This window comes from Diplotaxodon limnothrissa, linkage group LG3 (assembly GCF_057381915.1).
Source record: "Diplotaxodon limnothrissa isolate DT_005_m linkage group LG3, D_limnothrissa_male_GT1.1, whole genome shotgun sequence".
NCBI classification, from domain to species: domain Eukaryota; kingdom Metazoa; phylum Chordata; class Actinopteri; order Cichliformes; family Cichlidae; genus Diplotaxodon; species Diplotaxodon limnothrissa.
In genome coordinates this window covers 5,274,895-5,300,703 of record NC_140598.1, presented here as the reverse complement: position 1 = coordinate 5,300,703, position 25,809 = coordinate 5,274,895, and the positions used below count along the sequence as shown (strand labels likewise).

At 41.1% G+C, this 25,809-nt stretch overlaps 1 protein-coding gene and 1 pseudogene across 1 annotated transcript in view; both read right to left on the bottom strand.

Moving 5' to 3' along the window:
• Positions 1-25,809, bottom strand: part of LOC146634319 (protein NLRC3-like) — a 580,191-nt gene that overhangs the window by 380,952 nt on the left and 173,430 nt on the right. The window lies entirely within an intron of this gene.
• On the bottom strand, positions 19,845-21,457 carry LOC146634322 (uncharacterized; annotated as a pseudogene).

The following is a 25,809-nucleotide window of genomic DNA, read 5'->3' as shown; positions in this document are numbered from 1 at the left end:
ATGTTCACAACATGATAAACACCTGCATCCACACCGGAGTCCACCCAAGTGAGCCTGTAATTAACATCACTGAGTCTCTGAGATACACACAATGGTCCCTGAAACAGTGGTGCAAGTTTAGCAGTAAAGTTAGACTGAGCGTCTGACCTGGGGTGCGTCTTAACTCTCACAAGGTCACCAACACGAAACGTGGCATGTCGATGTCTCAAGTCATAGTAATGTTTTTGTCTGTCATGGCTATAGTCCAAAGCTGCTTTGGCGTGGTCGTGAGCTTCCTGCAGGGAGGCTCTCAGAGTCTCGGGGTAAGGCACACCCGGTTCATCAACACCTGCTGTAGAAGGCTGAGTGATAAGGTCAAGCGGGGTGTCTAACTCACGACCATAAAGCATCATGGCAGGAGTCATACCTGTACTGTCATGGGGGGGCGGTGCGCAGAGCAAAGCAAATCTGAGGGAGAAACTTGTCCCATGATGTGTGCTTATCACCTACATAAGCGCGGATTGCAGTTTTCAGAGTCCGGTTGACGCGTTCAGTAGCATTTGTCTGAGGGTGATATGCCGTAGTGAGTCTGTGCACCGAGCCTAAGGCAGAAACAACATGTTCAAAAAGCTCACTCACAAAAGGATCAAATAAGCATTACCAGTGGGGGTGCGGGGAAGTGGCCCAACAAAATCCACACCCACATACTCCCAGGGTTTCTGGGGGACAATGGGAACCATAAGACCGGCTGCTTTTTTCTGACTTGGCTTGGTGAGTTGGCACACTGAGCATGAAATCACATATTGTTTCACATCAGCTGCCATTTTGGGCCAGAAAAACCTAAAACGCAGTCTAGCCAATGTCTTAGAAACACCCAAGTGACCTGCTGTGGGGTGGTCATGGTAATAGTCCAGCAAGGTGCCTCTCATGGAAGTAGGGGCAAACAGTTTCAGCTCTTTCAAAGGGTGCAAAGCACATGTGGACTTGGGTTCTCTGTGATACAAAAGAGAGTCATACACAACATACTGTAACAAGGTGGCATTGTCCGAGCTGTTCAGAGAGTCTGCTTCAATGTCTCTGAGCAGTGGACCTGTGACATGATCGTCTAACTGCAGCTGTCTGAATTGTGAACGGTCAGCCAGAATGACGGGGGGCAGAGTACGAATGTCCAGGCTGCCCATAACAGCATGATCTGGTAAAAGATCAGTCGGCCTGTCACAGGTCAGAGGCATTTGCGATAATATCGCGACATGATCAAGTGCAATTTTCTAACCGCAAAGGCTGCGATTATACTGCGATTATAAGGCTGTCCAAATTACTACCATATCCCAGAATTCATAGCGCGGCCCAGCCAAACTCCAGTTTCCAGCAATGGCGGCCGCTACTAAGTTTTAAAATTACTCATACTAATCTTTCTGGGTCACAAAATAAACTTTTAACATATTTTCAGGCGAGAAAGTAGTTGTGTAAACATCAAATATCTGCTCGGTTTATCAAGATATCCCATATTTGCAAAAGTGCTTCGACGTTTTCAGAGGCGTCTGCTACCCACCAGCTCGACAGCTAGCCGGGAGCTCGAGGGTTACTGATGCGGCCGAGAACGGCACAACTCCCGGCACATCATTTTCAGATCACCGCGGAGTTTCGCTGCTCGGGTTAAACGTAATATATAAGTCACTTAGACAACCTAAAAATGTTATTGTTGGGCTTTTTTCAGTGTTTTGTTTGTTCGTGAGTAAATCGGTTTGGCTGAGATTAAAGTTATTAGATTAGATAAAATAAAACTTTATTAATCCCCCGGGTGGGTTCCTCCTTGGTTTTCACACAGCTGACTAAACGTCAAACAGAAAACTTATTAAACAGAAGTATGAGACAGTCAAGAATTTACACCAGTGTCTGGTTATATTTTAGATAGCAAGAAGCAGACGGCCGAGTTTATTAAACTCCACCGAGACAGCGGTGACGCTAATCAGAACTAATCAGAAGGCTAGACCGTCCAATTTCACGCCTTTAAACTTTAAAGGCGTGTTTGTGTGTGTGTTTATACAATTGCTATTATGTTTGCACTTTATGTGTAATGTTACTGACTGCAGAGATCAGTAAGATGTGTGTATTTTTTATTTATTAGTTTTATTTATTTAATATTATTTTTTAATTGAATGACTGTCTAGTAGTTCACAGATGTCGAAAAACTGAGTGTGGTAAAGCCACTGATTTTTTTTTATGTATATTTCTGCAATCTGCACATTGTACTGACTTTCATTTTAATGTTTACACCAGGGTTCCTTGTCAGCACTTTATGCTCAGATGTTTGTAAGCTAAAAATAAACTATTGTGTATGTTCAAATATACTGTTGTGATTGAAGAAGTTAAATAAAAATGTCAGTCATCAATTCATGCATCACCTCATGTCATCATAACAGAGGTCTGTCTTCCAGGAAAGAACAGTTTAAAATTAATGTAATATAGTATTGGCCATACTATATGATGTATTGCTTGTCTTTGTTTACTAATACAGAAGACAAAGACCTTAAAAAATAATCGCATATCGCATCGCAATCGCAATATTGGGGCAAAAAAATCGCAATTAGATTATTTTCCATAATCGTTCAGCCCTAGAAATCAAAGTCCTGCAAACGAAGTGACCAGCGGGCGAGTCGGCCCGTTGGGTTTTGACGAGACATAAGCCACCTGAGACTGTTTTGGTCAGTGAAGATAGTAACATGAACACCTTCAACATATGGGCGGAAGTGTTCCAGAGCCCATATCACAGCGAGGCACTCCTTCTCTGAAGTGCAGTAGGGGAGTTCAGCTTTGTGAAGGGAGCGACTAGCAAAAGCCACAACGTACTCACGACCCTTGTCATCCTTTTGCATCAACACTGCCCCAAGACCAATGTCACATGCATCGGCGTGAATGGAAAAGGGACGGTTGAAGTCTGGAAATGACAGGATCGGGGCTGATGTGACATGATCCTTCAAAGTGTCCATGGCCCTTCGACAGCTGTCGTCCCAGTGGAAAGCATTGTCCTTTCTGGTGATGGCGTGAAGAGGTTCGGCATGGTGGGCATAATTCTGAATGAAGCGTCGATAATAGCCAGTCAAGCCAAGGAACTGACGGACGTGTTTCACTGAGGTTGGGGTATCAAACTCCTTAACCGCCTTTACTTTGTCCGGATCGGGCTTAACACCTGATGATGTGATGCGGTACCCGAGAAAGGTGAATTAATCGAGGCAGAATTGGCACTTTTTGAGCTTCAATGACAAGCCAGCAGCCTGGAGTCTGCCCAGCACCTCCTCAAGATCCACTAAGTGCTGTTCAAAGGTAGGTGAGGCGATAACAATGTCATCCAGGTAGACTGCGCACATTTTGTAAATGAGGCCAGCAAGCACAGAGTTCATGAGTCTCTGAAAAGTTGCAGGAGCGTTGCAGAGCCCAAAGGGCAGCACCCAAAACTGGAAGAGACCGCAGTGAGAGATGAAGGCAGTTTTAGGCTTCGAGTCCTCTGCTACAGCAACCTGCCAATAGCCTCGCGCTAAGTCCAATGTCGAGACAAACTTTCCTCTTGCCAGAAAGTCCAAAGACTCATCTACACGAGGCAGGGGATAAGAGTCTTTTCGGGTAACTTGGTTGAGCCCTCGAAAGTCCACACAAAACCTTGGTTCCGTGGCCGCTCTATTTACAATGACTACAGGAGCTGCCCAAGGGCTTGTGGAAGGTTCAAAGATGTTGTCCTTCAACATTTGTTGCACTTGTTCTTCAATCACACGTTTCTTAGCAGGTGACGTGTGATAGGGTGGGAGTTTGACAGGTGTTGCATTGCCAGTCTCTATGGCGTGCTCAGTGAGAGCCGTTCGACCAAGTTGACCATCAAACAAGGAGCTAAACTTGCTGAGCAGATTTAGTAAAGCATCCTTGTTGTTCTCTGAGAGACTTGCTTCAGACAGTTTGGCTGTTAAGTCTGAGCGAACCAAATCCAAAGACATCAGTGTTCCAGGTGAATGTGAGTAATCATTTTGAAGGTCCTCTTCATTGTCTGCGAGTGGGCAGGGGATGTCCTCAATGTAGACTGTTCTAGTGGGAATGTGAATAGAAACAGAAGCTCTTGCCATAAAATCCATTCCCAGAATGAAAGGAGAGGACAAATCTGGTATTATGGCAAAACGCTGGTAAAAGTTCTTGTTCATGAATCCAATATTGAGCCAAATAACACCAACAGGGATACAGGGAGCATTATTGGCGAGGTTAACTGCAGGACCATTCCACTCACTTGTGTTTCTAGGGTAAGAGTCATTTACTTGAATGAGATCTGCTCGTACAGCCGAGAGGGAAGCACCCGTGTCGAGGGTAGCATCCACAGATGAAGCATTGAAGTTCACTTTCGTTCTTAGTGGGGTATTCCAGTGGACTTGTGAAAAATTGTCTTCCAAGTGTCCAAGACTGTGTCCACCCTGTAGTGAATCGGGCGTGTGAGGCTCCGTTAGTAACTGGGGGAAGGTTGGCCTCTGTGAAATGTCCTCCCCCCCTGTAGTTTCCCGACTGCCTGTATTGTGGCTGGGATGTGGTGCTGCTTAATTCCACCTTTTCATGGCCAGGGTCAGAGGTGCCAGGTGCTGGCAATGGCTGGACTGGGCCATGCCTAGCGGTGTTCGAGGCTCGTTGTGGCAAATGAGGTTGGGTGTTACAGTTTGGGCAGGTGCGTGTAGTGAACCCTGGCTGAGAGCATTTGAAGCAGTAAGGTTCAGGCTTATAGTTGTCTTTGCTACATAAAGCAGGCTGTGGTCTTTGTGGTCCAAGCACTGAGTGAAGCTCATGAGCGCGTAGCAGCAGGTCCATTACAGAAGTGACATTAGCGCCATACAGGGCAACTCTGTATTTTTCGAGAGCATGTTTACTAATTAGGTCAATTCTGTCTTTTTCAGGTGGGGGGCTCTTCAGTTTGTCAAACTCACTCAACATGTGGGCGACAAAGGTTGGGAGCGGCTCGTCCTGAGCCTGAACACGATCCAAAATTCCTCTCAGGATGCGTTCTTGGTTGTCGGAGGGCAGAAAAACTGTCTTAAACAGTTGACAGAATTTAGCCCATGATGTGATGTGGGAGCTCAGTGCCTTGAACCATTTCCCGGGCTCTTTTGCAAGAAAGTGTGGCAGTTCATTTAGCAATTGCCCATCAGTTAGGTTCAATGAGGCTTTGTATGTGCCAACTGCATTTAACCAGTCCTCAGGTTGCACTTTTCCGTCCCCAGCATACACAGGAGGCTCCAGCTTTGCGTGATGTAAAGCTGCCGCAATCACTCTGGAAGTGCTGCTGAGTTCAACTGAGTGAGATGGGAGGAAAGGATTTGTAGGTTGAAATGGGTTGCTGGGCAGGAACGGATTGGTACTGTTGGTGGGTTCAGTTTTGTCCATCACATGAATATGAGGTGTCGATGTGGCCATTGGGAAAACAGGAGACTGTGGGACTGCAGGAGGGGGAGAGTTCCCCATTGTGAGTTGGTCCCACTGCCTTAGTAAACTCTGCTGTATGTTCAGTGAGTCACGTAAACAATCACTAAGCTTATTCACCTCAGTTCTTAACTCCACCACTTGTTGGCTAAGGCTAGGAGTCACATTTTCAACTATCTAGCACATAGGTAACGAGGTAAGTTCCATGTCTGAGTCAGAGTCGTCTGGGCAGTGTGCCATTGCGATTTCAAAAAAATTAAGCCGCTCCAAGGCACAGCGCAGTTATTGATATAGCAGTAAAAGAGTCAGTTAGGTCAGACTAGAAAGACAAAACTGCAAAAATGCGTTCAAGATTAAATTTAGAAAAACCACATATAAAATTTCGCCCAACAACTGAAATTAGACTGGAGTGATCAGAACCATGTTATTACAATAGCATATCTGCAACACTAGAGCTCAATGGAAGATTAGTTTTAAGTCGTTTCGTTATACTGAGCCGAAGACCAGCACCAACGGTTGTAGTCGGCCAAGCTATCACTTACATGTGCTACAGTCAGTCTCAGCAGAGGGAAAGGGGAATGAAAAGCCAGCAGAAATGTTCATGTCCAGGCTCTCCACAGAAGAATTAATCCTTAGAAGACGAAACCAACAACAAATAACAAATCCACGGAGTCCATTCGCGTCGCGGAGTCAGCTTCTCTCTTTTTCTTTCTCCCAAGCGGAGCAGCGGCACACCACGGTATCCAGAAATTATTCGGGTCCCACCTGAGCTGAGGCTGCGGCCATGGCTGGAGAAAACGTCCGAGCGTCCGCAAAACTGGGGGGATTTCCGAGACAGTTCACGTGCTAGAAGAGAAGAATCCTCGGCGGGATGCAAAAATCGTCTGAAGTCCAAGGGGAAAAAGTTCGGGCGCCAGTTGTAACGTGCAGTGGAGATGAAGCCAGGCGTGGAGGTGTGCAGGTGGATAGCGAATGAGCAACAGCTTCTGACTTTCCAAAAAGTACTCATTTATTTACAATATCAAAAATAAAAGTGCTACCTCTACCACACATTACTAAAGAGCACACTAGTCCGCGTACACACGGGAGCATCCATTACAGGAGGAGTGCAAAGAAGAACAAAAAGGGGGTGACACCAGTCGTGAGACAGGAGGCGCCGCCATGTGGTGATACACTGCATTACAATAGCAACTGTTACAATATAAATATTGTTCTGAGAGGCTTTTTGTTGGTTGAGTCTGAAATTGATTGTATGTACAATTCATATCCTTATAAAAAGGCAGAAATATGGTGTTTTATTAATAAACTTACATTTATGGATATAAAATAGCTAAAAGTATTAACAAATATTTTATAAAAAAACATTTATCATTCTTCCTGCGGAACTTAAAGAAAAAGAATAAAACATTTTCCCATCGTAAAGAAAACTCCCTTAAAATATGGACAATAACAAAACTGCTAAATTCTTCCAGAATCTCTGTGTAGAGGAACCAAAAGAGATGTGCCACAGTTTCTGGATGATCCCCACAGAAAGTTCAATTAGTATTTATGTCTCTTTTAAATGTTACCATATAGTGACTGGCTGGGTCACATTTATGAAGAATTTTATATGAGATTTCCTTCACCTTGTTCACAATTAGATATTTATGGGATCATCCAGACTATCTTCCAGGTGATATCTGGAACATGTCGGTTCCAGTAAGATATTCTATATATGGGAGAGACATGATATCTTCTTGGAATAAACTACGTATTCTCTTATTGCTGTTACCAAGTTCCTGTGAAAAGCAGATTTTTCCCACTGCTGACTCAGCTGGATCAGGGAGAGTGACTGAGGCAGATATTGAGCTGTCAGTGTTTTTATATAACATTAAAGTCCCTGAGGGTATGGCACCAAGCACCATTGAGAATTCCCCAACACTGTTTGACAAGTTTGACGAGCATCTTGACTTTTGGTCTTTGGATGTTAACAGTCCTGGATATGTGACTTCTTGTTTAACAGAAATGTTACAGAGAGCATTTGCAGTGCAGCCTTTAATTGCTAGTAATTCACATTTTTTTAGATTTCGACATAAAGCAGATGCCTCAGAGAAATCACTAATAACACTAAGGGCTGGACGGATTTGATTTGCATTCTTCAAGAAGAGTGTGGTGTCATCAGCTAGCTGGCTGATGATGAGCTCCTTATCAGCTGTGCTGATTCCTTGTATAACAGGTCAAATCTCTGGGTGGAGTCTTAATCATTTTAATTGAGCTATTGCCATTCGTGTACAAGGTTTTGATAGCTTTACAGAAAAATGCCAAATTTTTCCAAAGACTGGAAAATAAATTGATGTTCAATTGTATCAAAAGCCTTTTAAAAATCCAGGAAGAGAATGAAGCTATAGTCAGATACCAAATCAGAGTAATCAAGTAGATCTAAAACCAGTCTCATGTTCTTAGAAAGGTGTCTGTTTCTCATAAAGCCTGATTGTGTCTCATCGATAATTGTGTCCAAGAACTCTTTCATTCTGTTAGCAAGTACTAAAGCCATAATCTCATAGTCATCATTGAGCAGACAGATGGGTCTCCAATTATCAATAAGAAGTTAAGTCTTTGTTTGGCTTTGGAATAAGTGTTATGAGACCCTGAGTAAGAGTAGGAGGGAGGATGTTATTCTCTACACTTCCTATGAAAAGCTGCAGTAAGAACGGAGCCAGGAGATTAGAAAATGATTCATAAAACTCTGCAGTTAAACCATCTGTGCCGGGAGATTTGTTGGCCTTAAGTGCAGAAATAGGATTACAAACGTCCTCCACAGTCAGAGGGCTGTCACAGTGACTTCTATCTTCCAAAACAATAGTTTTTAGGTTTTTAATATTATTGAGAAACAGCGTTGACCTGTAACGTCTTCTGTAAGACGCTTTTCTGTCCCCCATTCGTTACCTGTATGAATGGCACCTGTTTGAACTCATCATCTGTATAAAAGACACCTGTCCACAGCCTCAAACAGTCAGACTCCAAACTCCGCCATGGCCAAGACCAAAGAGCTTTCGAAGGACACCAGGAAAAGTATTGTAGACCTGCACCAGACTGGGAAGAGTGAATCTACAATAGGCAAGCAGCTTGGTGTGAAAAAATCAACTGTGGGAGCAATCATCAGAAAATGGAAGACATACAAGACCACTGATAATCTCCCACGATCTGGGGCTCCACGCAAGATCTCATCCCGTGGGGTCAAAATGATCATGAGAACGGTGAGCAAAGATCCCAGAACCACACGGGGGGACCTGGTGAATGACCTGCAGACAGCTGGGACCAAAGTAACAAAGGTCACCATCAGTAACACACTACAACGGCAGGGAATCAAAACCCGCAGTGCCAGACGTGTTCCGCTGCTGAAGCCAGTGCATGTCCAGGCCCGTCTGAAGTTTGCCAGAGAGCACATGGATGATACAGCAGAGGATTGGGAGAATGTCATGTGGTCAGATGAAACCAAAGTAGAACTTTTGGTATAAACTCAACTCGTCGTGTTTGGAGGACGAAGAATACTGAGTTGCATCCCAAGAACACCATACCTACTGTGAAGCATGGGGGTTTTCTGCCAAGGGGACAGGACGACTGATCCGTGTTAAGGACAGAATGAATGGGGCCATGTATCGTGAGATTTTGAGCCAAAACCTCCTTCCATTAGTGAGAACTTTGAAGATGAAACGAGGCTGGGTCTTCCAACATGACAATGATCCAAAACACACCGCCCGGGCAACAAAGGAGTGGCTCAGTAAGAAGCATTTGAAAGTCCTGGAGTGGCCTAGCCAGTCTCCAGACCTCAACCCCATAGAAAATCTGTGGCGGGAGTTGAAAGTCCGTGTTGCTCGGCGACAGCCCCAAAACATCACTGCTCTCGAGAAGATCTGCATGGAGGAATGGGCCAAAATACCAGCTACTGTGTGTGCAAACCTGGTAAAGACCTATAGTAAACGTTTGACCTCTGTTATTGCCAACAAAGGTTATGTTACAAAGTATTGAGTTGTATTTTTGTTATTGACCAAATACTTATTTTCCACCCTGATTTACGAATAAATTCTTTACAAATCCTACCATGTGAATTCGTGGATTTTTTTTTCACATTCTGTCTCTCACAGTTGAAGTGTACCTCTGGTGCAAATTACTGACCTCTGTCATCATTTTAAGTGGGGGAACTTGCACAATCGGTGGCTGACTAAATACTTTTTTGCCCCACTGTATATATATATATTCTACTTTTCTAAATGATTGACTATTTCAATGGAGAACCTAAATGACACGGACCCATGTTTATTATTACATATCTCTATTTTGAATGTGACAAGTCTATCATTGCCTGTTATTCATAGGTATTAACAGAGTTTTTGGCCTTTTTTTCCTCTATAACAGTTAATTGACTCTTTACAGTGGCCTGCTATGGTTAATAATAACATGTTCAGTCATGAGTGAAATCAAAGCTTTTCTTCACTTTAGCATTTAACATTCCCAACAATATAATGTGATACCTTAATTAAAACACAGCTAATAAAACACAATTTTCTTAATGCAAACATCAGTGACTCAACATTAGCAACCAAAGGGTTCAGTCTGCAGCTCACACTCATGTGAAGCTACAGCCTCCCCCTTTAGTCTCTGTCATCTTTCTGCTCCTGCACAAACAAAGCAAGACAAAACCTCCACCCTTCTTCTACAGGCTGGGTGAATTGTTGTGGACATTCACTAATCCTAAAGTCGGCACCGTTTTTGTCTCAGTATCAAGTCAGTTAAACTTTTAGTCGTCAGTCCATCACAGTCCAGTCACATGCATACATCCACACACATTCATACCAGATATTGCTGATAATGGAGTCTCACGCGCAGCCTATTCGAGCCTCCATCACCAGCAAGATGACGTCATCATTTTAAAGGAAAACAGCTCCTTGTTTTTGGACTGGATTGACTCGCTGCAATCCTTTTAGGCTCAGGACTTCTCATGTGATCAATGTCACATATAAGTGAATTTCTCCCAAGCCCATTATAATCATGGAGAAAAACACTTTGCCACTGTTTCCAGTAAGAATATTTTATAGCGCTTTAAAGTTCAACCTCTCAGGTCTGGATTAAAGAGCTGATTTGTTAAATCGGGAACTCACAAAATACCAAAATATCACCACCGGTGGATCACACCTCTCAGATGTTCTTATTTCAGTGCACTGTAACAAAAGCACAAACAAACGCAACCAATAAAATACTAATAAAGTAACAAATACTGGGGCCCATTGCAAACATGTCCAAGCATAAAACCATCTTTCTCTCTCTTAGAGAAAGAAAACAATCCAAACCTCACTGATAAAATCAACCTAGTGTCAAGCAAAACCCAAAAATCAACCAAAACTTCACCAGAAAGTTTTCCTCCCTCCCGGGACAATATTGTGCAGGAATACAGGCACTGTAACTCCTTTTGCACTGACAAAAACATGTTGGATTTACTTGATTCAATAGTGGACACTGGTTGCACACAAAGGTTTTGCTTTGGCAGAAACTTAAACAACTGAGTTAAATCAACACAACCTTTTCATATTCAGTAAAGCTGCATGTTGTGTTCATAAAACACGATTGAAACATGTTCAGATGGAGTAAGTTGAGCTCCTGGAACATTTTAATCCTTCAATTGAAATTGAATGGGTCTACAACAACTACCATCCTCCTATCTCTATCCTGGTTGCAGCAGGGCTGGGAAATAACCCTGAAGTGATAGGTTACCAGGCAGGGTACACCCTGGACAGCTCACCAGTCTATCAGATAGAAACACACAGCCGTTTACATTCATGGATAATTTAGCCCAGGACCTTCTTACTGTGGAGCAACAGCACTAACCAGCATGCCAACAATGGAGGAAATACAGGAAAGCTATGATTTCCTGTATTTGAGGCAGAATTCTTTTGTTCTTGCCCTTGACAGGTTAATCCACAATAAATAGCAACAGCATGCATGTGGTGTGTGTGTCGTTGTCTGCCTCTTATAACTCCAGTGATTTTCCTGTAGTTTGAAATCTTATGCGGTGTTGACACAATAATTTGTTGTAAACCAGGAAATTCCCAACTGTGGTAGAAAGCACAGCTTAGCCTTAGCAAATGTTCAAAGAAAAGTCGTCACTTCCTGATTTCTGCTTCACTGATAAATATTGTCACACTGGGGTTTTTGCAAATGATATCAGTGAGCACTGTGTGGCAGCTGGAGTCAGACAACTGAAGCTCCCACAATCAAGACCACAAACAGCTTTCAAAGGAGATTTGAAGCTTTTCTGGCAGCAAGCTTCATGATTTATGGGACTGGAACTGGAACAGAAACTACCTGATCACCAATGGTGAGCTGGCATGGAATTATTTTTATGACATTTTATCAAAGTTATAAATAAGCGTGCCCATTAACACATAGTGAGTGAGCATGTTGTCTTCCCACGCAGTGAACAGCGGACGCTAATGTTTCTGTCACTTTTTACAGAGTCAAACTCAAAGTAAGGTCAGTGCTTCCACGCTTTAAACGCTGCACGCTCACACTCTCTCCACACTCGATAGATTATCCATTGTTCATCTGCACACAGCTGCGGTTTTAGTAACGCAGTAACGCAGCGTGCTTACGGGAAAGTAACAGTAATCTAATTACCTTTTTTGCAATAGTAATCCCTCACTTTACTCGTTTCTTGGAAAAAGTAATCGGATTACTGCCCATCTCTGGTCGGAGCTGTGCACTTGTGGGTTCCACCTTGTGTACACGTTTATCTTTGCTGTGTGTACTTGTACCTCTGAGTGGAAGCTGAACTCTTGAGTTCGAGTATCGAAGCATCAGCTGTGACGTTAAAGTCCAAACAGCTCGTTCATTTGACGTGCAAATGAACGAAGGTAACGCCGTTTTCATGTGGATGTGTCACTGAGACACTTTCCACATCCACAGCTCACAAAATGGGAAAACTATAGAAGTATAACAATGAAGAAGTTACTATGTTACGGGTCCCAAGGATGAAGACCTCGATGACAAATATGTTACCTGTAAAAGCAGGTGAAGAGCAGAGTAAGGAAGACACGATGCGTCTCTGCTTTCCTCCAGAACGTGTCTGAGTCTGATTTATTTCACACAAATAAATGCTATAAAACACTAAACATGAGCTTTCAATATACTGTTCAGCTGGTTCCTCATTCACATCAATTACATTTACTTATTTCACAACATCAGTGAAATATACTCTTTTTAACTGGTTCAGTTTCTCAAGTTCACACTTCTTTCCATAACAGCTACATCCTTTTATCATATCAATAAACACATCACATTGTCTTCTGCAGTGTCTTACTGGCTAAACAGTTCTATTCAATAACAGCATTGGTAAATACATTACATTTGTTCCCTCCAGTAATTTATTGGCAAAATCACTATTTAGTGCATCATGAAACACAGCTTGTTGAATCAACCCATGAATGCCTCTGTTAGCTACACAGAGTTGCTCAGAGTGCTTGTGTTACACTAGCTAATCTACTCAGTCACTTTAACAGAACTATTAACATTCACATCTCACAGAACTGATTTGATTGGAGCATTACAACACGTTTGCACAGAGCATAGGAGCGCACTGACTCTGCTTCACGAGCGCTCCACCTAACGAGCGGGCTCGCGGTGCGGTCGCGCGGGACACTCCTCTGGTTTTCTCCCGTGTTTACATATAAATAACTTTGGCGGACCGCCTTAACTCTCCCATTCACATTAACGTGGGTAACCATGGTGACAATAAACAACATTTTCGGTGCGAGCACCGTGTACCGACCTGTAAAAGCAGGTGAAGAGCAGAGTAAGGAAGACACGATGCGTCTCTGCTTTCCTCCAGAACGTGTCTGAGGAAGCAGCGGAAGGTGGGCTCCACTTACTGCACCCCGAAACCCCGGAGCAAGCACCAAAGTTCCGCCCTCACTGCTTTCTAACATAAAATGAATCCCTGTTACATGGATTTTCTATCCTCTTAAAGAAACGGAAAATAAATACATATAGCAATGAAAAATGTCCCGTTACATGAGTGTTTTACACAAAATAATATTCATGTGGTCATTCCCTCACAGGGGTGCCACAACTACACTGCTGTTTTGACAGAGACACAGTGTGTTTATCTAACTTGGCTGAAGCCAAAGTTCTCCAGACAAATTCAGTCTGTTTCTGCCAAGTGTGAACTCACTGGATGAGCGCCAGATACACAGAATCAAAAAGGGATAAATTACTTTTCTTATGTCATGTTCCCGTCACAAACTGGCTCAAGGAGAGGGGAAGCAGGAGTCCACAGATGAAATGTTCCTATAAATAAAGTGGAATTTATTCAAACTTTACCAAAACTTCAACACATCAAATACAAGCAGTTCAGCAGGGAGTGGATGTGTGTTGCATGTGCCAGGTGGATGCAGAGAGAGGCCAGGGCCATGTTCAAACCTGAACACGCTGCACAGTGTTTTGTTCCATTTGTTAGGGATGAATGAAATGCTTCCTTGAAAGGATGTGTGCAGTCACCAGTGGGCGTGGAAGCATGTGCGCCCTCATTTGGTGGGTGTGCAAGAAAAGTCATCCTGTCACACAGCAATGCCTACATAAATCACACCACTCTGCTTAAAATAACAATGTTTAGTGAAGCAGGTGAAGCAAAGGGCTGCTTTTAATAGGCTGGGAGACCCAGGTGTGCTGCTTTAGCTGGTGAGCCTCTTATGACAGAACAGCGGAGAGTGGTAAGAAGGGAGGAGGGGGTCTGGCTGTGTTTGTGAACGATAGATGGTGTAACTCTGGGCATTTCTCTATCAAAGAGACGCTATGCTGTAAGGACATTGAGCTGCTAGCGGTTAGCATGAGACCGTACTATCTACCACGAGAGTTTACACACGTGATTATGATAGCTGTGTATGTCCCGCCCTCTGCTAACGCTGCAGCAGCCTGTGAGGTCCTGCACACTGTAACCAGCAGACTCCAAACACAGCACCCTCAGGCCCTTTTCCTGATCTCTGGTGACTTTAAAGATGATGTAACCATTTAATTATGGTTACAAAATTAATTATGTAATTAATTATGCAAAATGCAAAACGCTCAGCTGTGTCTCCAATCAAAGCTCTGTAACTTCAGAGGTGATGTTCATATGTTGACTAATGGTTTTCTTTCATTTTTGATGTACTGCAGAATATTTGTATAAAATCCAGGCCAGGAAAATCTCCTTCATGTTTTTCTGTGTTTTGTCTTCAGCTACGTTGACACTGTGGAGTAGCGCTCAGACTCACGGGTGAGATGAAGTGAAGAAGACGGGACCTCAAGGGGTAAAGCCGCTGGGCTAAGGCGGAGGTGGAAAGTGGCAAGTAGAGCCCTAACTTCTGGCTGAGGACAAGGAATGCTGCTATTTAAGGTGGGAAATCAGAATTTGGGTTAGCAAATTTGGGAAGGAGAAAATTGACTGTTTAAAGGCAAAATTATGAAGGAGTTTGACACACTGCAAAAGCAACATATGCAAATTCACATACACAAACATAAAATACATTTGAGTTTGAAGCTGAGGAATAACTCAAAAGAAGCTATATGACAAAGGGAGTTATGGAAAAAAGAAACGGTAATTAAAGTAGTTTTAAAAGAGTGACTTAGGAGTGCTCTCGTACTGAGTAATCAACGCTAGTGATCACTGTAGAAAGAAATAAAATAATTTAATAAGGAGATAATGTTTAAACATATGTTTCTCTTGTTATGGCAACTTCTTGAGAGATGACTCAGTATGCAAATTAGCTGGAGTGAGTGGTGACAACGAAGCTTCCTGTATGTGTGTGACTGAGGCTTTCAGAAGAGGAAGCATAGCAGAGAGAAGAGAAGTGCAGATCTGGGTAGGAAATGTATAGTTTAGTGATTATATGTTGACGTAAGGGGGTTTTATGCTGAATTTAAGTATGTTAAAGGGGGTGATTTTTGTGTGCAAATTGTGTGGCTTTAACAAGACTTTCGGTGTATTGAGGGGGTGAAATTATGTGGTGGCAAAACTTTTGTGTTTAAGGTTGTTGAGGTTGTTGTGGTGATGGGTTGATTCTGTCAGTTAGGTTCGGGTTGTTGTTGTTGTTTTTGTTTTTAATAGAGGGAGTTTTAGGAAACATGGACATGTCTGAGGGGCCCATTATTTTGTAACAGTGCACTTAAAGAAAACCTATCAGGTGATTTTGTTTTGTGTTCTCATGAGCTAATAATCAGCTCTATTTTTTTCTCATTTTTGTTCTAAGCAGGCCTGCAACAGCGCTGAAAATTCTCGGGAGAGCAAATATAAGGGGGGCTTTCCAGATTACAACTGGCTGAGGAGAAAGCTACCTGTGGGGACTGATCAGGTCGTAAGTCCCTGTCCAAAATTGTAGGATTTTATGAGAGTCAATCCAGCCCAAAAGCATAAAGAAATATTTTCCTATGGAAAATAAAAAATGAATGAGCTCATTTTGCTGAGGGTGGAGAATCTGATCGTGCGGGAAGCTCCACTATTAGCAAAATATGGTGTGACTGCATGTGAGTGAAGGTGTGACTGGATGAAGGTGAGGATGAATAAATGTGGACAAACAATTGGCTTTTACCAGAGAAAATTTCTGTTTTGTAGACTGGGGTTAGATTATGGGATTATAGTATATTGTTGGGAGAATGCCAAATGTTAAAGGGGAAACATTTTTGATGTAACTCATGTTACCATTAATTGGAGAAACACATGACTGATAATTGTTCTGTTTCAAGTTTATTTTTATGACATAGATTGGATCATGAGTGGGGAAAAACTAAGCATTTTGAGTTTTGTATAGTATTGTGACACATTTCATGTGTCAAAATAAAAGGGGGAATTTAGGGTTTAATAATTTAATTGTTTAATAATTTAGGATCATTTTAGGACTTTTTTGGTTCTTATTATGCGTAATTATGTTTGGGGGTTTGTTGATCATTTGGGTATGGTAAAACGGAAACTGTTATTTTTATGTGAAGGTTAAAGGATTAAAGTGAACTGAATCCTGTTTAGAAGATACAATGCTTTTTCAAAGCTGTGAATAAATCTTAGAGGGAAAATTAGTGAGGGTTGAAGGAGGAGAACAGGTTTGATTTCTTTTTTAATTTCTAGAAGGAGTGGTTATAATGTAGGCTTACACATACAGATATTACATAGAAGGTATTTTTAGGATAAAGGGGAGAGCTTATAAGCAGAAATGATTTTTATACATATTGCATTTTTTGATATGAGTTTTTGAAGGATTGCACACGCTTACAGACACAGAGTCCATAAATACACATGACAGTATTGATTCCAGGCAAAAAGCCTCAAATTCATTTAGCTTTTTAACTGAACTTAAAGAAGGACCAAAGAGGAAGGAAAGCATATATTTTGGTTAAGTCTGATAAACTAGAATTAGAAGGTATTGTTACATTAAAAGGAGCAAAATGAAATAAAAAGGCTATACCAAAAACAGGTTATAACATAGGAAATGTGAGGTTAAAATGAAGTTAGTGTTAACACACAGGTGTTGTTTTTAGGCAGCATTTAGCTATGATGAAATGTATACAGGAGTAATTGCTTATATGCTTAAACTTAATTGATTAAAGTGGTTGTTTTCTTTTGGGGCTTTTAGTAGAATAGGCGCTTATAATGATTTTTTTGTTAAAAAGGTGACTTAAGTTAGGGAGGCACTATACAGGATGTTGATGATCAGATAAGGAAAATAGAGCGAGCAACCGGACGTGAAGGCAGCGCTTAAAGAGTTTTAAAGTGATGAGTAACGTTGAAGAATATATATAAATACAAGTCAATAAGTTAAGAACATAATTAGGATCAGGCTTTTGATTACAGAGTCCCAAATAAGATAAGTTAGGGAGGTGCAGGAAAAGGTGCAGGAAAAGGTGTTTTGCTTCCTTTGCAGAAGATCTCGGCGACCACAGGGAGGTCCGAGGCCTGATGGACGACCACAAGAGAGGGACCGAGAAAACCAAAGCTTACACATGGAGTGTTCTCGAATGGGAGCTGGTGTATATTACTGGACCAATTAGATGACATGAGGTTGTCTGATTTGCTGAGCCAGGACACAATGTATTGCGACCTCTGGTGTGCCAGAGGTCGAGAGAGGGAATGTGGAGTAGGGAAATTATTTTACTGCTATTGCTAAATAATTGTCATCATTACCATTGCATTAATAATATAATCTGGAGTTTATATTGCGTTTAGAGGTTGAACAGTGTGTGTGTCTTTCAGAAAGACTAAGTGGCAGGAAACAGGCTTGCAGAGAGTTTGCAGAAGTGAAAGTTATTTTGAGCAGCAGGCTAAGACGAGGCTTTAACAATGTAACAGATAGCTTTAAGAAGGCCTTAAGATGTTATGCATACAGTTATTATGTTAACCTTGTATTTCAGGTGCAGTTATAACTATTTTATACATATTGCATATCTGTGCTTATTAAAGAGTTGGAGCTCGGTCAATTAATTGGAGGTTGGAAGCTTTGTTCGGCGCGATGTCCGGACAATCTATTGTGCAAGTGACTTGGAGCTATAGAAGGTTAAAACTGCAATACATGCTTACAAAACACTTATATCAGGTCATTTTATATTAAGCTTTTAGTAGAGGTTCTTGATTAAAACATTTATTTAACAGATGATATATCCATAGTTTCAGTTCGATTATTACATATACGAGAGTGGTTTCTGTCTCTCTGTCTGGTTAGAGGTCAGGAGCTAGTCGTGAGGTGAAACAGGGTGCAATTGTGGTTAGCACACAGACACAGACACACATACACTCAGTTAGAGAGAATCATTTAGAGGGGAAAGTTTAATTATGTTTTGCTGGGGTTGCAAAAAGCAGCTTGTCGCAGAACTGCTGCTGAGGTGTCAAGATGACAAGCGAGCATCCGGCAGTGACAGGATGCACCTGTTATGAAGGTGGAAGACGATGTTCTTTTAAACTGTGATAAAGGTCATTGTAGTTTTGATATTGACGTATGTCTATATCCTGTCTGTGACGTTGAAGGGGCGTCAGTAAATCAAACCCTGATGCTATAAAAATCTGTCTATGCTTTGATTAAGTCGAAGATCACTTGCTGTCTGCGTACAGAGTGTTCTTCCCACACGTGTGTATTCATTAAAATCAATTGTTTGACCAAGATCTTCTGGACCAATGGTTGTTTGTACTCTCCTTCCTCAATTTTTGAACCTTAACAACACAAAGGCCTCTGCTGTGACGCTCACACCTTTGATAAAGTCTGGAGAGTGTCAGCTTCCTGTTTATAGATACAAAAATATGTAATGTTGTGAACTCTGGCCGCAGCGGCGCAAGAAAAAGGAGAATTACGGGAAGCACTCACAACAGGTAAAATCAAAATAACAAAGTAAAGTAGGATAAAATAAAAACCAACAAAAGAACAACACAATATACTTCCCCGTACTGTTACTGCTAACCTCTGTTAACCTAGTAACTCTTACCTTCTAACTGACAGCTGGTCAATAAACGAGCTCCATAAACGCTCCATATTCACCTTTACATGGAATATAAAGGGAAAAGAAGAAACACAGTGCTGTGTCAGCGTTAGACATATAGATATATCCTTGCTTTTAATACATTTGAAGGTGGGTGGGAGAGGTGCTTCTCCGCGTAGTCTACGGTCTCTTTGGGATCGGTAAAGCTTTTCCTCACATCACCATGGGTCACTAACAGCTTTGCAGGGTATAGCAGTCTGTACCTGACGCCGGTCATCCCACGTACACTGAAAAAAAAAGTTCTTTCAATTTACTTGATTTTATTGTGTACATCGGTCCCACATAATATGAATAAGTATGACTGACTTAATTTTCCACTTTTCCTCAAGTAATTAATGCTTGTCACATCAAAGTATTTTATTTACATCAGATTACTTTAAAAAATCATGTTTGATGTACTGAAATTAATCTATTATCATAATATCAATGTATTGCATAATGTCAATATATTTTAATATTTAACACCAACTTATTTTTATTTGCCAGTGGTACGCAATGATATTATGTAATGTAAACACATTGCAATTATGTTCTTGCAAGACAAATTATGGCTTTAAATCCTACTTAATTTTTTCAATTGAAATATTAACTGATCATTATTGACAAAAAAGGCAAAGACTGTGAGTGCTACTGAACAATACACCTTTATTAAACTGTAACAGCAGTGAAAGCAGCAATTCTGCCATGAACAAGTCCAAAATCGCATCCATATAAACTTGTTAACACATTTTTAAAGATAGCCTGCAGAAATAGCTAGAAGAAAAAGTTAGTTTGAGAATATATTTGCAAATGTTTCACAAAAAAGTGACCTTAGCAGCAAATAAAAGAAAGTGCTTATAGATGATCCTGTCATCTCTTACATATAACATTTGTATTAATTACACAATTGAAAATGTAAACTAAATTAAGACTACCTGAAAAAAAGCAACACGCTTTTATGAATAAACAGATTTACACAAATATAACTTGTGTATTATTTGACAACAGTTTCAGCTTCTGTACAAGTATTTACCTGTACAAGATTTCAACTAAGTTGAGCCTTAAATGACATTGTTACACAACTAATACCAAACACCTACATGAATTTTAATATTCATTTTAAACATGTAAGCAGGACATTAAGGTTGGTTTAGAACATATTGCTAAAAATCGTCAGTAAAAATTTCTTACAACATGATACCAAAAGGAAAAATCATCCTGCATTGCAGTCACATGAGGGGAAAGCAATAAAAACATAAGTAGTATAACGTTACTGAACACAAAATGAAAAACTGCAAAGAATTGCAGAAGTGCAGTCTTTGACTTCTCAATGAAACAGATGTTTTTTTTAAAGCAAGAACTTTAGAGAGTTTAGCTCCATCCAGTTCCATGAAAACCTTCTGGAAAACATCAAAGTTGTAGCGAAGGTCAGCAGGGTAGGCAAGGTTTAATGCATACATGAGTCCAAATAGCATTATCACAGCAAATGCTACATTATCCAAAGTCTTCGCCACCCTGATGCCTGCAAGGACAACTCTTGTTTATCTGCTGAAGCTTGCTCTTTAAGAAGATAAATTCAAACAGTGGTGTCTTCAACAGTCTCACTGATGGCACGTTCTTCCATGCCCTGTAAAAAAGAAGCCATGTTAGTCATTTCATGCCAAGTAAGTAATATGACACACTGTGGAAAATTCGAAAAAAAACAAAAAAAAAGACAAGTACATACCACATACTCCTGGATAAGCATGCCAGGGTCTTCACCCATGTAGATTCACACTCCCTTAACATCTTCACACTGAAATGAAATGTATGTAATTAGCATCTTCATTCAGCCCTTGTCCTTCATTTAAGTTTTACTAGTGTACTTTACATGAATGTTTTTAAAGTAAAGGCACACAAATTAATAATAGGTTTACTGGCAATTAATAACAAGTTGACAAAGTGAAGGTTAAAAAAACAAGCAGATGTAAAAATACAAAATGAGAGAATTTATCATGGGAAAACATTTGAAATCTTCCACAATTGTAAAGTTTCATCCAAAGAGGATCATGTTAAGTGAATGTTGAGGCTTTATCACTTACATTATCCATTTATGCCACAATTCTTTTCAGTATTAGTCCAAGCTCTCCTCTTCTGTTGACCAACTTCACCAGGTTGTCCAAGTGGAGAGCCAGCTGAGCCAGGAACTTTGTCTGAGGGGGGATGGTGGCAATTCTCTTAAACTCAGCGTTGATCTGAAAACATGAGCACAGAGAAATGAGCTTCAAAGGTTTAATACCTGGAAGAAGGCCGCAATCACTCATGCTGAAGAAATGGGCTGTCAAATAACAACTGTGCCTTAACCATTTTAGGCTAATACCACAAGAACACCGTGTATGAGGCAAACCTTACCTCATGGAAATCAAATAGAGCAGGCCATCTTGCCATGAAAGTCTCCACCATTGGTGCATCACGAACAACTTCATGTCTTCTGTATGAAAAAGTCTTTTCCATCTTGAGTTTCACCAACTCTGTTACTCTTTTTTATGTCCATATGGTGGGCTTTGGGATGTCAATAGCTTTAAGAGTCCCTTTGTCTGCTACTTCTGAAACTGAGGTAAGGTTAAGAAACTCATTCCCAAATAAGGAATCCATAAACTGAAGTCTGAAACTGCCCTGAAGACAACACTGTCTCTTGACTTCAACAATGAGATCCTCAGTTGATTCAGGCGCTCCATTAGAGAGTGAGCCTTCGACAGGTTCCGTCAGCCAAAACAGTCTTTAGGACCATGGAACTCTGTAGGCAAAAAAGAATTACATATCAGACATTCAGAAAGAATCATTTCAGTTTAGTTTTCATAAAGCTATCCATACCCAATACTCAAAGTTAGAAAGATCAGACATAAAAAAGAAGAATTTATTTAATGAAATACATGCTACTGAAGCTATTACACTTATATGAACACCTTTTAATTCTATATGCCTTTTTAAAGTCACAATGTGGACTGATCCAATCTCATAGCCAACCAATGGATAAGTATCAAGGAGTTCACAGAGTGAATATTCTTGTGGATACTGGGCTGAGCTCAAAAGCTCTGTGGTGCTCTCTGTACCAGCCACCAAGCTCTCTGACAATGTAGAATATGCTGTGGTACAATGCAGATATGGTTTTTCAGTATTCTGGCAATCCACCTGCTGCCCTTTGGGCCGGTGCCATTCCATTTCTATACGTTATGCCCTTTAATGTCACACACTGTGCAAGGTTGACCTCTAGAATGTCAGGGAATATGTACCTAATAATAATAAGCTATCTCCTCTTTAAGCAAATCCACTAGAAAGGCAGATACAGCTGAGACCTCTAATTCAGACTTGCCAAGAGATGCGGAGTTTAGATGGTAAGCTATCATCATCTGATGTTTTGACTTCTGTAATCATAAAGGTAAAAATTCCACCATCACAAAAAACATTAATTTTAATTGAAAAAAGATATTCCAGTCCAGAAGAGCATCAATGGTTTCTTTAAAATACCAATCTTTCTCTCATTTATACATAATGTTTTGAGAAGCAGCTCACATATGTTCTACACAAAGTAGAAAAAAAGTGGGGGAAAGGGTCCTAATTTTTGTTAGGACAATGTTGGAAAATTCACAATACATCACTTAATAAGACATACTCTGTTGAACAAACTTATCTCCTTGTAGATATCTGCTGTATTATTTGGGCTTGACCAATAGAATAGTCAAGTAAGTGACACTTCACCTAAAACAATGACTAAATGGAAAAATGATTTGGCATTTATGGGCACAGGTTCTTAAACCCACGTCTAAGGTGGCAGGATCCTTATTATAACTTGAGCGTGTGTCCTCAGCAAGAATTAAGGTATGGCACTGTGCTCCCAGCTTCTTAAACTCTGACGGTTACAGCCAGACTAATTAGCCACTGTAGCCATAACTAGCACGAGTAACACAAACACTATTGCGCTCTCTCAGTGACGTTTTAACTTGCTAAGCCATCAAAAAACGTCAGTGCTCTCTGTCACATGCATAAATTCCATATCTGACCGACAACAGCTGCTTTCTCCCGATTATGTGTAATTTGTTACTATTTTTCAGCTCTAGCCACAAAGCTAATACCAACTTTAGCTAGCACTGTAAAAACAACATGTAAATGCGTTACAGACTGCTATTTATATAGCATGCACTACAACAATTCTGTGAAAACGTACCCAACTAAAACAAATGTATTTAAATTACTTACCTTCTCGGTAGGGTTGCCAACTCCCTGAAAAATAAATAAGGGACACCTCGTGGCCAGGGCCGGGCAACCCAGTTGTCTTCACCATTCCCAGTGTGGTGAATTTTCTAGCTCTTTTTTTGTGTGTGAAATTATTTTTTTTAACCATTTGACTTGAAGTTGATTTAAGTAGATGCATATTCTATTCTTTGTGATATGAACACATGTGAAACAAATGATCATTTAGCCATTTATTTTTAGCTCAAAATGACAACATTAACACAATAAAACAGGTCTCTTTCTTAAACAGAAGCCTGTCATGCTTAACTTTTGAGAATATAAGTAAATCTTTCTTTAAAAGAACTCTGTCCTGCTTAACTTAAAATAATAGAAAACAATAGAAAGAAAAATATTCTTGTAACAGTGCACATATAGTGCATTTAGTACAATTGGCTTCAGTTGAGGTATTATTTCAGCTTTTCTAATGCTAATCAGCTGCTCCTGTTTGTAAACCCGCTTGTTCCCATGATTACGCATCTTAACTCATCATCATTATTCATCTATGTATTACTTTTATGTATTGATTACAACAAATAGATGACTATCTATCCTTGCAGTTGTTTATTACACAAAATAAATTATATTATCACACTTCTGGCCACATAGCGCTGATATTCACTGCACATGCCCATATTAACTTTTTCCAGCCAGGTGTTTTCCTTTTCCCATTCTTCCCTTTCTCTGAGGGGAACAAATATTGCTGCTCTAATGCTGGGCTCGCACTGTGCGATTTTTGGCCCATTTTGAGACGATTTTTGAGTCGTGCGACCGATTTGGTGATCAGCCCGATTTTGGCCTTCATCGTGCGTCGTGTAGTATACGTGGGGTAACGAGAAGCGATTAACACCTCACGACCAGCTCCCGATCATCAATCGCTCGTGAGGGTCTCACCACAGCCGCTCACACTGCTCACGCGCAAACACGTAAACATCGGTGAAAAAGACGTTGCAGCACGGCTGTGCAGCGTGTGATCTGGACACAAGCGATGGAGGCACAACTTGTAGAACTTTGGAAAGCTCATCCGAGCCTTTTCGATGTGGCATCACAAAATGATCACGACCACAACAACCGTGAAAATAGTTGGATTTACACTGCTGCTCAATCACAGCTGCCTGATAAATGTTTTTCATTAGCAATTTAGCAAAGTTGGTGGTGGTGGTGTGTCTGTGTGAGTGAAAGACAGAGCGAGCGAGCGACAGATTTTCTGTTATAACCTTAATTTTATGGAGGCACAGTGTGAGCTCTCAGGTCGCATCAGAGCATCGGGTCGTATAGTGTAAGACCTGCATCGTGACCTACCAACTTCTAACCCTGCGAGTCAATCGTGCAGTTTGAGCAGGAGCTGAATATCGTGACTGAAAAAATCGCACAGTGTCTGCCCAGCTTTAGGTGTACTGTCGTCCGAGACTTGCACCGCAGTGTCGGCGTTTGTTTCCCTGTTGGCCATGCTTGTTGTTGTGGTCATCTGTTGTCTTCTGGTATTTTCTCCGCAAGCGACCTTTCCTCGACCAATGAGATGAGCGGTAATCTGAATTGTCATACACTTATTGTCATAAGTGTGCTGTCAGCTCATTGGTCACAAAGCAGGAGAGGGGCTGGGAATTATGTTTTCAAACAAAGCATTAATTCCATTAAACGTTATAGGCCACTTTTGATTCTCACTGTATTACGGGACAAAGTGCGTCCCTTATTAGCTCAATACGGGACGTGTACTTTTGTTTCGAAATACGGGACGATTCCGTATTTTAAGGGACGGTTGGCAACCCTACTTCTCGGTATGCCTGACTCAGTGCCATGTGGTTGCATGTGGCTGAACAGTCTTCCAGAATCTGGCGGTCAATTGCGCTCTCCTTAAATTATGTTGTTGTCTTATTGGATAAGACTAGGTCTTATTATCCAATCATATTTAGTTGTTGTCTTTGAATATATTGCATCATTTCCGGTTGTGGTCAAACACGATTAAAATGGTTTTAGTATTCTAATTTAGTCACTTTAAATCAATGCAAGAAAAATGAGTAGTTTCAGTATTGTTTATAATCAAGTAAATAGTACTTTATTTAATCATGTAAATAAGAGAAACATGAAAGACTTGTGTAGCATTAACTAAATTCATTTGTGCAAATTCAAAAGCCTCCCAATTCCCATTTTTTCAGTGTAGCGCAGCAACTTCCAGCGGATTATAATGAAAAGCTGGCCATCTTCCGCTCCTACTGCAGCAAACACATCGGCGACAAAAACATCCAGCCACATCACAAACATGGACGAGGTGCCGCTCACTTTCGACATCCCGGTGAGTCACACTGTGGAGAAGCAGGGGACCAGCACGGTAGCGATACGCACAACGGGGTATGAAAAGTCTTCTTTCACTGTTGTGCTTGGCTGCCATGCTAATGGACAGAAACTGCCGCCTATGGTGATTTTTAAGCGAAAGACTTTGCCTAAAGAGAAGTTTCCAGCAGGAATCATAATTAAGGCAAATGAAAAGGGCTGGATGGATAAGGAAATGATGAAAGACTGGCTGAGGGAGGTGTATGTAAGGAGACCAGGTGGTTTTTTCCACGCATCACCATCGCTCTTAATCTGTGACTCTATGCGTGCCCACCTCACAGCCGA